Genomic DNA, 14,041 nt, shown 5'->3' with positions numbered 1-14,041 from the left:
ACAGACTAGGAGGGAGTTTCTGAGTGTGGCATGAAAACAACAACTGCATTTTAAAGACTGAAAAGTCAAACAATTTGGTATTTCTGTTCTGCTCCAGATTTTTCATGGAGAATAGCAACCCTGGTAATATTTGACAACACAAAGTCTTAGTGCGTGAAACGTGAAGTTTATATAAGAGATACTATCTTACTCATCAGCTGCTCTATTTTAAGCCCTGCTCAACATAGGGACTTTCATTTTGTGATCTATTTGGACAGTAGCTGGCACATTAGAATTGCACAGTAGCTGGCATCTTTACAGTCTAAAGGATACTCAAAATAATCTTGTAACATCTATTCTCACAGTTGTGCTCAGTCACTCATATTCCATCTTGGTGTGTTGTCTTTTCTCACATATATTTTCTCTCCATTTGATGTTAAAATAAAGGTCAGAGTATCATCAGCATTAACGTTAGTCCATAGTAATGTTTTGCTATGATGTGATCTATATATCTATATACACAACATATGCCATAAAATTGATGTGACATTTCAGTGCCTGAAAAAGGCAACAAAAATGAATCCATAGTAACGTATGTTGGGGATAATTTCCAGTGACTAGCACAAATAACAGAGAAGACTGTATATGTTAATTATATACAAAAACAAGTTACATAGATCATTTAGATCCACTTGGAAATATTTACACTGCATAAATATGAAATGGATGCCAGACTGTAACCTAATTCCAGAATCTAGCAATTGCACAAGTAGCTTGCAAATTCCCATAAAATTCTAGAACTTCATCTATCCATTCATGTAGATGGAAGTAAGTCTTTGTGTATGTTAAATCCCAATCATCTCTAAAAAAATGGCAAACAGTGATGACAGAGGCTAAAGATACCTGTTCCCAAAGATGCTTGGGAAAAAGATTGATGAGATATGGGTACTGCCTGGGTATGGCATGCTTTGGACCCTTGTACAAAATTTGAAACTAATGAAATTTGGGGTACTCTGCATATTCATTTATGACTTTTATTACTTCAATTTCTTTGCTTGCTTCAATGGTTGGGAAGATGTCTGTATTTATTTTATAGGTTTGCATCATCTTCAGGTATCCTACAGACCAGTGCTTGGACCGGAGATTAAGAAGCAACTCATGAGATTACAGGGGACTCTAACAACTTAATGACAGGCCAGCTTGCAACACGCAACAAAATAAAATCCTGCACAGAGATTTCTTCACATGCATGTACTCCTGCTGCAGGTCGTCTGGGTCAGAGAGCTGAACCAAGCTGAGCCTGCCTCAGTGTCAAAGTTGGTAAGGTACCTAGAATTCTTCCTCTTATGAAGAGAAATTCTGTCCTAAAAATCTTCTCTGACTTTTTTTTTTAGGAAAATAATAATTATTTTAGGTATTTGCTTTTCTACTGTTATTTTCAACTTGATCTTTTAATTAATTCAAACTTCAAGTTGCAAGTCATAGATTAGGGTAGCCAATTATTTTGAATTTCCTTGGGTTTGCTCCCATAATACTTATGTTGTGTCACACTTAATTATGTTGATGGTATAAAGTAGCATACAGTTTTTCACAGAATCACAGAATCACAGAATCGTCTAGGTTGGAAGAGACCTCCAAGATCATCTAGTTCAACCTCTGACCTAACACTAACAAGACCTCCACTAAACCATATCACTAAGGACTACATCTAAACGTCTTTTAAAGACCTCCAGGGATGGCGACTCAACCACTTCCCTGGGCAGCCCATTCCAATGCCTAACAACCCTTTCAGTAAAGAAGTTCTTCCTAATATCCAACCTAAACCTCCCCTGGCACAACTTTAGCCCATTCCCCCTCGTCCTGTCACCAGGCACGTGGGAGAATAGACCAACCCCCACCTCTCTACAGCGTCCTTTAAGGTGTCTATAGAGAGCGATGAGGTCTCCCCTGAGCCTCCTCTTCTCCAGGCTAAACAACCCCAGTTCCCTCAGCCGCTTCTCGTAAGACTTGTTCTCCAGACCCCTCACCAGCTTCGTTGCTCTTCTCTGGACTCTCTCGAGCACCTCCATGTCCTTCTTGTAGGGAGGGGCCCAAAACTGAACACAGTACTTGAGGCGCGGCCTCACCAGAGCCGAGTACAGTGGGACAATCACCTCCCTAGACCTGCTGGCCACACTGCTTCTTATACAAGCCAGGATGCTGTTGGCCTTCTTGGCCACCTGAGCACACTGCTGGCTCATATTCAGCTGCCTATCAACCAGTATTCCCAGGTCCTTCTCTGCCAGGCAGCTTTCCAACCACTCATCTCCCAGCCTATAGCGCTGCTTGGGGTTGTTGCGCCCCAGGTGCAGGACCCAGCACTTGGCCTTGTTGAACTTCATACACTTGACCTCAGCCCATCGGTCCAGCCTATCCAGATCCTCCTGCAGAGCCTTCCTTCCCTCGAGCAGATCGACACATGCACCTAACTTGGTGTCATCTGCAAACTTACTGAGGGTGCACTTGATCCCCTCGTCCAGGTCATCGATAAAGATATTAAAGAGAACTGGCCCCAGCACTGAGCCCTGGGGGACTCCACTAGTGACCGGCCTCCAACTGGATTTGACTCCATTCACCACAGCTCTTTGGGCCCGGCCATCCAGACAGTTTTTAACCCAACGAAGCGTATGCCAGTCCAAGCCACGAGCAGCCAGTTTCTCGAGGAGAATGTTGTGGGAAACGGTGTCAAAAGCCTTACTGAAGTCAAGGTAGATCACATCCACAGCCTTCCCCTCATCCACCAGGCGCGTCACTTGGTCATAGAAGGAGATCAGGTTCGTCAAGCAGGACCTACCTTTCATAAACCCATGCTGACTGGGCCTGATCGCCTGGTTGCCCTTCAAGTGCCATGTGACGACATTCAAGATAATCTGCTCCATGAGCTTCCCTGGCACTGAGGTCAAACTAACAGGCCTATAGTTCCCCAGGTCTACCCTCCGGCCCTTCTTGTAGATGGGTGTCACATTTGCTAGCCACCAGTCGACTGGGACCTCCCCTGATAGCCAGGACTGCCAATAAATGATGGAAAGCGGCTTGGCCAGCTCCTCCGCCAGTTCGCTCAGTACCCTCGGGTGGATCCCATCCGGCCCCATTGACTTGTGTACATCCAAGTGCTGTAGCAGGTCGCCAACCATTTCCTCGTGGATAGTGAGGGCCACATCCTGCTCCCCATCTCCTTCCACCAGCTCAGGGTACCGGGTATCCAGAGAACAACTGGTCTTGCCGCTAAAGACTGAGGCAAAGAAGGCATTGAGTACCTCAGCCTTTTCCTCATCTTTTGTAACTAAGTTTCCCCCCGCATCCAGTAAAGGATGGAGATTCTCCTTAGTCCTCCTTTTTGTGTTGATGTATTTGTAAAAACTTTTTTTGTTATCTTTAACGGCAGTAGCCAGATTGAGCTCCAGATGAGCTTTGGCCTTTCTAATTTTATCCCTGCACAGCCTCGCAACATCCTTATAGTCCTCTTGAGTAGCCCGCCCTCTTTTCCAAAGATTATAAACCCTCCTTTTTCTCCTAAGCTCGAGCCACAACTCTCTGTTCAGCCAGGCCGGTCTAGTTCCGCGCCGGCTCGTCTTTGGGCACGTGGGAACAGACCGCTCCTGAGCCATTAAGATTTCCTTCTTGAAGAGTGCCCAGCCTTCCTGGACTCCTCTGCCCTTCAGAACCTCCTCCCAAGGGACTCTGCCAACCAGTGTCCTGAACAGCTTGAAGTCAGCCCTCCGAAAGTCCAAGACAGCGGTTTTACTGGTCCCCTTGCTGACTTCGCCAAGAATAGAGAACTGAACCATTTCGTGGTCACTCTGCCCAAGACAGCTCTCGACTACCACATCTCCCACCAGTCCGTCACTGTGAACAGAAGGTCTAGCGGGGCACCTCCACTGGTAGGCTCTCTAACCAGCTGCATCAGGAAGCTATCTTCCACGTTCTTCAGAAACCTCTTTGACTGCTTTCTCTGGGCTGTGTTGTGCTTCCAGGATATGTCTGGGAAGTTGAAGTCCCCGACAAGAACAAGCGCTGACGATTTCGCGGCTTTTTCCTACATAATTCTTTTAATTTTGTCTTGGAAAATGCTACACCTGTCGTAAATACGACCTACACCATCCATAGTATAATTTTACTTAAATACAATATAACTGCTCTAAGTAAAGTTTCAGCAGGCTCTTTTTACTTCAGTTTTAATGACTATTCCCTAAGATATTGTTTATGCTTTAATATCAGTAGTTGGTTACATGACTTCAAAATCTTTCTGAAAAAAATAACTGAGTGTATACTGCAAGTATAAATGCCAAGCATGAAAAGATTAGTAAGGGTGGATAAATATACTCATGACAGCATACACTTTGCCAAAATCATGAATTGAATGTCTGCTTTTTACAGATCTGATCTACATTTCATTAAGTCATTTGATAGACTCTCTTAAGTGATCTTTGGATCAGGTCTTTGGATGAAAAAAAGTGTTTGTGTTTGTTTTTATTTTCCAGGTTTTTATGTGTTGTGTTGTGAACTGGATGCAAAGCTATTGTTCAAGCTGAACACAGTATCTGTAAGTACGCAGATCAAGTTATTAGTGAGTAATGAAATGCAGTCCACAAAAGGGCTTAAATATTGCCAGTGTTCCTAGCTTGTCAATGCACTGCTTTTGTGATTTAGTAGTACATACCTATTTGCTGAGAAAATATTCATTATCCATGCTAAAAGTTACAGAACAATCTCACAGAAGGAGAGTATAAGAGATCTACCACAGACTCATGAAGTTACTTCGGACTAAATCCTTATTTCTTTTTAAAGTGAATTATTTACTTAAACATTTCTGGATCTGGGTCTCTGACCTTTTGTTTATTTTTAATTAAATGGGGATAATATTATTTTACTTTGGGTATTGCTTCAAAGCATATTTTTAAATATTTTTAGTCTCTTTAGGTTCACCACTAAAATACAGGATAAAAATACAAATCATTGTCATGCCTTTTTTTTTTTCTTCTTTTTTTGCCAGGGTTCTTTTGTGGTACACCTAATTCTTTTTTCATGCTATTGTTTTTTCCTTGTGGTATTAGATACTAGCTTGAGGTTCAGAGGATAAAAGGCTAAAGTGCCACAAATAAGCATTTAAGATAATCAGAAATTATATTAATTAGGTAATGTAAAGTTTCTGCCACTAATGAAAAAAACGACTTCTATATTTTAGCGTCTCTGCAAACATTTCTGCATATTGCACTTGGTATTTCTCACGAATATTGAATTAGTGAGTTCCCAAATACTACTCAAAAAATCTTTCATCACACACAAAATGGAAATATGAACTGCAGCCAATATTCACTTGGAATACTAGAAATGCATTCTGCTATAAATTATATCTTATGAAACCCTGTGGAGTCCATTTGGATTTTGTAATAAACCATATTTTTGTGTAATATTTCTAATATATTACTAGTATTACAGTAATTAGTATAGTGCAGTAGTAACTCTCATTAGGAGTGGGTTCTATTATGCCAGACACCAGCAAAATAGACAAAGAGTATTTTTGAAAATGTTTAAACAGCATAGAAACCTGTTCCAATTTCAAAAATAATTTAGGCACTTAGAAACCACTATTTTATTGAAAGCCCGTAGTCCATAGGATTTTATTTGTATAACTCATTTGAAGAATGTAACAATGGGATTTCTTCAGATTTTATCCTGGTTCCTCATTAAAATGTTACAGTTTGTGTATAGACGTTGGAGATTTCAATAGACATAATAATGAAATTCAAAATAATTAATATAGTTTAAATGTACCCTTAACTGAACGTTTGCTCCAAAACTGAAGATTTAAGCAAGATGAACAAGAAGTTGCTAGAAAGCATTGTCCAAGCAGTATCTTCATTTTCATTCCTAAATTTAAAATGATGGCAAATGGGGAAAACAGATGGTCGTATGGTGAAGCAGCAGGTCATTCCCTGTTTCTCAGGAAAAGTGTATTTCATTAATTCAGCTAACACCGTCCATCTCTTTGGTTTTGGCACACAATTGGTCCCAATCATAATGTGTTTTGTCTGGGACTCCCAGCCTCTTGTCTAAAGCACTTTTTTTTTTTTCCCCAAGTATAACCACCAGTAGAATTGCATTGAAATGATGTTTCAACTATTTACAGCCCTGGTCATTATAGTCATGCCAACAGAAATCTGCATTATATTCATTGACCTAAAGGTCTATGTGTTTATTCTGTAGAAAACAGGAAGACAAATGGACAAAGACATGAAAATAATGTTTATCATAAAAGCCTGCAAAATCAATCAATCATTCTTTTCTTGTCCCTGAGAAAGTAAAGATGATGTATCTTACATCTTATAAAGAATCCTAAGGACCTACAGAATATTAAGGGCAAAAAAGGTTTTCCTTAAGGATGTTAAGCCTTGTGGATCCACATGCCTTCACTGCATGATTTTAAAGCCTATGTACAAGTCTCTGCTGAGCCCACTTTAAGAAATGTGGTATTGCAATTTGGATCATCTAGGCATGTAAATTACTGTGCTTCAGGAGAAATATTTCTGCTTTGGAGGTGATTTTGGCGTTCCTGAAGCCAGGAGGAGGACTGAAAGAGAGTTCTAATTCTGATAGTTAAAAGTGAAGAAGAAAAGCAAGGAAGGAGGGGTTTGGATTAGTTTGTCAAATGGTGTTAAGGTTTTGAGAGTGAGAGAGTATCTGTTTGGTCACATTGGGTAAGGTTAGCACTGATCATGCAGACACATTTTGGCTTTTTTGAGCTACAGCATACCTGTGTAATGTAAGTAATGTGCCCATATGTTTTATCTTTTTTGCTATGTATATATGTAATTGTATTTTCTAAGTAGATGTGATTTAACCAGACGTATTACTGAAAAAAAAAAAGATTCTACTGCTGTTGGGCATAGTTTCCTTATTACAGCAAAGAATATATATTTTCCTTTTTTTCCAAGGTGTCTCTTTTAAAGGATGTCTATATTTAAGGACTGTAATTGTGGCTGCATAAACAATGTTTTGTGGGTTTGGCCTTTGGCCTGTCACTGAGAAAGCAGTTAAATACACGCATGCCTTATCATTACAAGGCAAATAGTTTGGTCAATAAATAATCATTGATTGTTTGTCTTAAATATTTTTGTGTCTATTTAAGCTGGGGGCTTTCTCCAGATGACGAGAAAACATTCTCGATGATGCTAATCCAAGTTAACTCAGATGTCACATCAGTTGCATAATCTCCATAACTATAATCGTATTCTAAGAAAACCCTTCTTCAGCTGGGCCTTTTTCAGTCTTTTCATGAATATTGTTACTGTTCCTATTGACATGTGAACCATTTTTACCTCATTTTGGTTCTGCTTTTAAACAAGTTCAGTTGCATTGAGTGCTTTAAAACTAACTTTAAAAGGCATTTCCTTTTATTTACAGAGAGGAGCCATAGTAAATGCTGTATGCTTTTAGGCATTCAAAAAGCTATGTGGACTTGGCTTTCTAAGCTGTTAATGGAGTTTGTACAGATTCAGCTGGCTCTCGTGTTTAGCAAATTTATCATATATCTATTTTCTGTCTCTCAACACCTCTGTTAATTTGATGTTGGTCTCTGACTAGCTCTTTATATTTCCGTGGTTACTAGTAGTCAGTCACAATGGTTCTGTTAACCCCCAAAGGCAGAGCGATTATATCTTTTTTGCTGTAAGAAGCACAGAATTAACAAATTAAACTATATATATACTATTGTTTTTAACACTACAATATAGACTTCAAAAGTTAATTTTCAGTAACTCAGCGCTTAAGTCTTTTGCAACCATTACAACTATGTCATATTTTTTGTAATGATAAGTTTCTGTTCAAGAACCCGGAGGGTCTTTTTTCTTTCCTTTTTAATATTGATTTAAATTTGCAATAGATTTGGAAGGCAGTGGATTTAAAGCAAACAATTCAGGTTTAGACCTATCCTGTAATCAAGTAGTCACAGGCAAGCATTAATTATTAGTATGTATACTATTGTTCATTTATAAAGATATGAAAAATGGAAATAAGTAGCATGCCTACTTGCCAGAGAATACCAATGTAGACACATCAAAATCAGACTAGAAATTTCAGATCTCAAAATGCTATATGTCTTTCTTACAAAAGACTGACAGGAAGTCCTTTCTGACTTTCACATCTCATCTCTGGTCAAAACCTGGATTCTTCCCAATAAATTAAGTGCAGAGAATTACATCTTCTGTGAGTGAACCGGAGATGTTATATACCCTTAATAGGAGAAGGCAGCTAGAAGGAGCAATGTTTTTCTGAGAAGTTTTCTTTAGGTAAGACTAAAGCAGTTGTGTTTTTTTTTTTTTTTGTGTGTGTGTGTGTGTGTGTTTTAAAATACTTATGTAGCTGTCACTTATATTCTCTAGTGATGAAGAACTCTGTATCAAGGAGAGGTTTCTGGATCTTCTCTGGATAGAGCAGTTGGTGAGTAGCTGAGGGCAGAGAAGCAAGATGAAATGACAAAAGAAAAACAGATAAATGTCTAGTAGGAAGAAAACATCTTGTGTGCTAAAAAGGTTTTGTACAGTGAAGCACCGACTGGAATTGCAGAAGGTGACCCTGTTAAGTAGTGGAGCAAACCTCTGTCAGGGAAAAAGAATGAGACTTTATTGTCACCTATACAGAGTTATTTCAACAAAACATGCAGCAAAGGCAGTAGAATCATCCTAACTGAGGAGGAGAAGACTTCCCCTTTCCTTTCTTTTGGGAGCTTTTGTTTTAGCTGGAGATATTAAAATTGCTGAATCATGAAATCAATAGAGGCATAAGCTCCTTCTATGGTCATCATATCAAAGCATAAAATAACTAGGTGTTTCAATAGGAAAGCTGTAGGAGAAGGGAATATATTGATGGGTGAAATGGACCAAAAAGGAAGTATCATATGGTAAAAGGAAAGCTGTAGGAGAAGGGAATATATTAATGGGTGAAATAGACCTAAAAGGAAGTATCACATGGTAATCTATCCATTTAAAAGTTAGGCAATAGCAATGACGCAACATTCTTTACTTCAAGGTATGTTTAAATGTCATTGGAGTTCAGTGTTCATAGTATCATGGTGGGATGTGTGGGGACACTAGTAATATTCAAATATAGTGTATGAAAAGTGATATTTGTATGGTTATATAAGGTATCTAAACACTTCTGAGCAGAAACATTGTCCAAGTACACATATGAAGAATTACTGAGAAATGGAACAACAAAACTCTAGCATAGTAATTGTGCTGGCTACTCCACACTGGTCAAAAGCGTAATGGTCCGTTACATGTATACAGATGTTAGATTGTCAAATAAAGCTTGCACATCATTGATATTGACAATGATAATTTCTTACACGTGTGGAACAATAATAATTATGCATAGCCAATCTGGCAGTTCTGCTATGAGCCCAGGGAACAGAATTTGTGGATCTGGACCTGACTAGGTTGTGCCAGGATGCATAATTCCTGACCATACTATGAAATTGTTTGCATGAAGAGCTGTTTTGCTGTTTATAAAGCTTATGCCAGAATATTTACATTTTAAATTGGAACAATTTTGTTCTTGGTGCCCATGGGGATTTATGTTTGTTCTGACCTGCTTCTTCTCATTTGTCCAGCTATTCTCAGTGTTTGGAAAGCCAACTTTTGGGATGTTAGCTGTACTTTTGTTGTGAAATCTTATTAAGATTCTAAACTTGGCTGTAAGCCCCTCTCTGATGGACATGAGAGGCCACAACCTGATGATGATCCCTTTCAGGGTTGTTTTCAGAAGAACAGGAGCAGAAAATAAGGAAATCTTTTTTGTTATAGAAAAATTTGAAAAGTACAAGCTTTCTTTTTTTTTCTTCCACAATATGCTTACAAGATTCCATTAACATTGTTCAGCCTGCACAAATTATCTTAAAAACACTTAAAGGAAATGACTTTCCATGTTGCTCACATAGCTTAGCAGTGCTTAGCAGTTTCGCCATGAATTTCTTGTTTGCTAGAGCTGATTTTGAGCTGGCTAGAACACATTGTGCAAATCAATCTGCAATACCTCCTTGTTCATGTAGTCAGGTTCTTGGGGTAAAGGGTGAAAAGGCTATCCTGAAAGCCAGGAAGGAGAGTTTAGCATCTTTTATTAAGGTTTCTGACTCATGAGGGACATTTTTATATTTATGTTTGCATTTTTGGTTTTGGGTGGCAAGCCTAAACTTTGTGAAACACATACTGGGGGTATCTTAAAGAAGGAGACCTGGCGAGGTAGTATCATCATGCTGAGATAAAAGAAAATATCAGATGAAATTAAACTTCAAATTTTTAACCTACCTAAGTAGGAGATAATTATCAGATATCTGAACATGTGGTTGTCTCCCAAAACTGTTTTTCGTGACCTAAGAATTTATAGAAGTTACACAGAGATCTGAATAGATCTTAGATCTGAATAAGTGAAAAAAGTATATATTTAGGAAATATAAAATAAAGCATTATTGCTTATCTTTCTGCAAATAAAGTAATAGCAAAAATAGAATTGCAGTTTACTTCTGTTGCACAATGATATGATTGTTTCTCTTGTGTTTAGAAAGATCCTTTTCTATCCATAAATACTTAATGAGTGACAGGTCAGAATCCAGAGAAGTTATTGCAGGACAGTTCAGTGTCCTGCAACATCCATCAAATTGGTCTATGCTGAGTCTGTCTATTTTGTTGTTGCTGTGCTGAGATACTCTGCAATCTCATGCATATGCTGAATCGAACAGGAGGGGGCAGAACTGCATCAGTGTAGTCACTTGCATGTAACTTACAGGCATCTATATTGTGCGGTTAATGAAATAAGTGTAAAACTGATGTCTGCAAAAGATTTGGTCATAATAATAGTTTAACGTTCGCCTAAAATCAATTACTCAAATATTCAGAAACTACTTGTGTATTTTCTGCATAGGTCTTTCATTGCTGCTATGCAATTAATGAACACTTTGGAAGGAAATGCTTTCTGGGTTTTAATAGCACAGGTAGAGGAACTCAAGCATTTAACTAGATTATTCAGCGTATGCTTGAAACACAGTTGTCATTTTCACTATTGAAGTTCACTTTGTGTCTAGTTTATTTATTTATTAATTACTTGTAAAGGTGGCCTGCTTCTCTTCAGTTTCTAAAGCATTTAGTTTAGTAGTTGTTTTTTGTTTTGGTTTGGTTTTGCCTTCTCAGGTTTAAAATAAAATGTTTTAAACTGAAGCACATATTTTTATCAATTTAGTAAAATATTAGCTATATTAGCTATAAAACAGATTAAAATCACTGTTTGTCTTGACAACTTTATTGGAATGGAATGCCATAGTTTTTATTTCCTGTATGGATTCTGATTTAAAGGCCATTCACTGAGAGTGATTTCATTCAGTCATTGTATTTTGGGTAAACTGGGCTGTTGTGGTGAGGTTTTTTTTAGAGCACAGGCTGAGCTTCTTCCCAAAGAGTTTGCAGCTTGAGTAAAGGGAAGGGCCAACAATCACAGAGCAGGCCTGGGGAGCAGGGGAATGTGTGGGTGAAGGACAAACTGAGGAGACAGTGAGATTCACTGTTTGCTTTGATACTTTAGTATTGCTTCTTTATTATTGTAGGCTCTTCTTAGCAATGAGGTCTAATATTTTTGTTGATATTGTTGATATTTGATTTTTATTTTTTTTCCAGTAATTTAATTGAAACATGTAATCAAAGAATGCTAATATTTATGCTCCAGTAAAAAATATTCATGCTAATGGTAAGTAGCTTCTGACGTAGTAAACCTTATTTTATAAGAAATCTGCAACTGTTGTTTTTAAGTCTTTTGGAAACTTTAAAAAAAATGGTAGGAGTGTGCTTAGGTAAGATCTTGATGTCTACAGAGTAACATAGTTGGCTTAATATATCATGAAACGAAAATAACTGAAACTGTAATCTTATTCACAGTCTGGAGGTGGGGTAGGCAGAAGGATTCTAGAGATACTTAAACAACTAACATTAAAAGCAAAACGACCTTTTGGAGACTAATAATATCAATATTCTGCTGTGTTGCAGAAGTGCTGTTTTAGGCAATATAGGTAGTCAATATTGACCTATGTCTACACTAAGAGAATTGTTTGTTTTTTATTTGAAATTGTATGTCAGGAATGCAATATTTGATGTGAAACTTGCTTTGCAGGTCATATAGGGTCTGTCTGAACCTAACAGCTGCCTCTTCAACAAGTTGGAAGAAAGTTTGTTCAATCAGAATTTCTGTTCCAAAAACATTGTCAGTGCAGATCCTTGTGTCTCTCATTTTTGAACCAGTTTATGTCAACTGTATGGGCAATTTTGACTGCTTTGCTGTTTTACTAGATAAAATTTACTAAGTTAGAATCATATGACTGCCATAATTCCTTCCAGTTATTATGTTTTCCAATAGAAATAAAAATATTGCTAACATTGTGACTTATATCCTTCTAATAGCAAATTACTTTTTATGGACTCTGTGTTAATCTCTGCTCTTGAAATTCATACAATAAGGATGGCTGACAAAGTCCAAGAACTAAGGGTATTTTTTTCTGAAATTAAAAAAATAATAATAATGGATGAATCGGTTAAATGCAAGCCTAGATTACAAAGAATGAAAGAAAAGAACCTTCACAAATTGTGGCACAGAATTCAAAACTCATGCAGTTATACGGTGTTTTGATACCAGTCCCTTTACATTACATATGCATCTGTGAGGTGCGAACACAGCCCCTATATGATGTGAAACAAATAAGAAACTTAATACATTGCAGGCACAGAACCCACGTTTTCCTGTAGAACTGTGGAACAGGATCCAGCTGATCACTTCAACAGTGTTATTATGTGGGAAGACAAATCTTGAAAACCGTGTAAACTGATGGAATTTGTGTTCCTGCAAGTGCAAGCCAAACATTTTGAAAGGGCATGTTCTTTTGGTTCCCAAGATATGACCTTCGTGACTCAAAACTGAGAATTCTTATGCAAACGTTGATTTTTACTTCACATCAGGTTAGCAAAAGCATCCAGCTAAAATTTAAAAACACTTCTAATATTAACTCTGTTCTTTGGCAAATTCACCTGTCAAAACTTCCAGCTTCCTGTTTTTCAACAGGGAGTTGTATTCTGAAGGCCAAAATAGCACTGTACTAAAACCTGTATACATGGATCCAAATAAATATAGAATCTTGAGCTAATTTGTAGTTGTTTTAAATGCTAATAAACACGAGGTTTATTCGTCAGTGTAAACTTGCTGCATAATTCAGATGAACAGATGAAGCTGGGGCTGTAATTCTCTGAAAACAATTTTGAGAATTGAATCTGATACATTTTTTAAATCTTTTTCTTGTACAGACTTAATACAGTAATTGTTTATTTGTTGTGTATTCACTGCAAAGGTCTTCAAAGGTTTAGATACAAAGTGCACTATTAAAGTGTTTGGAGTAAAAAAATTGCTAATACTAATGCCAACAAAAGCCAAAAGGTTATGTGTATGGTTTAGTCACATTCATTGGATGCTCTTGACACTAGTGTAATATTGGTTCCTTTTTCTGTGATGTGTGGTTGCATGAAAGAAAGTAAAACATATCATAACTGGCAAGTATGAAGGCTTGCATTTTCCCCTTCAGTTAAAATAGTTTATTTTGCAAGTCATTTATATAGTGAAAGAGTACATACTTAGATTTACAAAAATGGTGGTTTCCTATCAGGAATTCTCTATTGAATAATTAGAGAATAACGATTTCTGCTCAGTTTTCTCTGCTTCCAGAATCTTAGTCTGCTTACGTATTAGGTGCCAGAAGTTTCTTAAGTGACTATATAGTTATTACTCAATATTTTCTTATGATAGATGTGGTTGATATTATCAGAATGATAGAAGGTGAGTTGAGCAAATCTTTAGCAAGCTGGAGGAACTGGATGGCTCCTTAAGAACTGGGGATTTTTTTACAGGAATGAGATCATTCTTGCCCTCACTGGGCTTCATGTAGCCTCAGAATGATGAAAGTACCTTTTCCATAACTAGCTTTCTTACCTATCTTCTT

The 14,041-nt window shown here is 37.6% G+C and overlaps 1 long non-coding RNA gene across 4 annotated transcripts in view; it reads left to right on the top strand.

The window, feature by feature from the left end:
• LOC121071229 overlaps positions 1 to 14,041 on the top strand; it is a 151,498-nt gene that overhangs the window by 5,175 nt on the left and 132,282 nt on the right. For 2 of the 4 annotated variants that reach the window (XR_005820447.1, XR_005820448.1), the window contains exons 2-3: positions 1,076 to 1,299; positions 4,500 to 4,561. This is a non-coding gene — a long non-coding RNA (uncharacterized LOC121071229). Of the gene's footprint in view, positions 1 to 1,075; positions 1,300 to 3,839; positions 3,900 to 4,499; positions 4,562 to 14,041 lie in introns of those variants that run through there. The other 2 variants (XR_005820450.1, XR_005820451.1) reach the window with 2 other exon arrangements.

The sequence above is a fragment of the Cygnus olor genome, chromosome 5 (genome assembly GCF_009769625.2).
Source record: "Cygnus olor isolate bCygOlo1 chromosome 5, bCygOlo1.pri.v2, whole genome shotgun sequence".
Lineage (NCBI taxonomy): Eukaryota > Metazoa > Chordata > Aves > Anseriformes > Anatidae > Cygnus > Cygnus olor.
This window is presented reverse-complemented; position numbering and strand designations above follow the sequence as displayed.